Raw genomic sequence first — 1,327 nt, 5'->3', positions numbered from 1 at the left:
CCTGCGTGTTCTTGTACTGCGGTGTGGGATGGACAGTACACTTGAGCATAGGGCAGCGCCTGCAAATCGGGCTGGGGGGATATGGTGGAGCTACGTTCTGGGTGACTCAGGCTTCTCCAGCCACTGCCCGTGCCAACTCACCAGCAAAGGGGGATCTGTCTGACTTGAACAGGCAGGCGCTCTTGGTCCACGAGTGCACTAAAGCAGTTGTTGATGCAGGCTCAGCTACGCCAGGGAATCTCATCAGGGAGGCTGGATGCCACCTCGGACACCCTCCTGCCTGTACAGTAGGGCCCATAACTAAGGCAGAGTGTCTGTCACGGATTTCGTGCCTTCATGACTTTTGCAGCGGATGGTGCAGCTGGCTCAGGGGCTGCCCGAGTGTTCGGGCAGCCCCCGAGCCATCAGCAGCAGCAGTTTAGGTGTGGGAGGAGGGCCAGGGCCAGGGCAGAGGTTTGGGGTGCCGGGCAGTGTTTACCTTGGAGGGACTCCTAGGAAGCAGATGGCAGGTCCCTGCAGCTCCTAGGCAGAGAGGCCAGGGGGGTTTGCATGCTGCCCCTGCTTGCCAGCACCACCCCCGCAGCTCCCATTGGCTGTGGTTTCTAGCCAATGGGAGCTGTGGAGCTGGAGCTCGTGGTGGGCGCAGTGTTCAGAGCCCCCCCGGCCTTGCCTCCCCCTAGGAGCTGCAGGGACATGCAGTCCGCTTCCAGGGAGCTGTGCAGAGCTGGAGGATAGGGAGCCTGTCAGCTCTCATATCTCTCTCTCTCACACACACACACACACATACCCCCGCCCTGGGCTGCATGCCTCTGCCCGCACCCTCCAGCACCAGCGGGGGTTCTAGGTCACCCCTCCAGAGCACCCCTGGCCCCATTTTAGTCAGTGGTATATGGTACAAGTCATGGGCTGTGACTGTTGGTTTACTGCCTGTGACGTGTCCATGACTTTTACTAAAAATACCCGTGACTAAAAGGTAGCCTTACCCATAACACCCTGGGTGATGATTATGGTAAAACTCCATGTCATGAGATTTTTTTCAGCATCATTCATTGCACTGGCCTTTCAGTCCTGGCCTTGTCCCCTGTTCTGCCAGCCACCTCCTGCTCATAAAGCCATGTCCTTATGTGCCAAAAGGTTCTTGGCAGGCTGGAAGGATTGTAGGTTTTTACTGAGTCACACCTGTGTAATCCTACTGCAGGCATTCTCAGCCACGGGGCAGGGGGTGCAGAGGAATCATAGAATATCAGGGTTGGAAGGGACCCCTGAAGGTCATCTAGTCCAACCCCCTGCTCTAGTCCAATCCCAGCTCCCTCAGCCTCTCCTCATA

This window comes from Lepidochelys kempii, chromosome 6 (genome assembly GCF_965140265.1).
Source record: "Lepidochelys kempii isolate rLepKem1 chromosome 6, rLepKem1.hap2, whole genome shotgun sequence".
Lineage (NCBI taxonomy): Eukaryota > Metazoa > Chordata > Testudines > Cheloniidae > Lepidochelys > Lepidochelys kempii.
The sequence above is the reverse complement of the archived record's forward strand: the minus strand, read 5'-3'. Positions refer to the sequence as shown.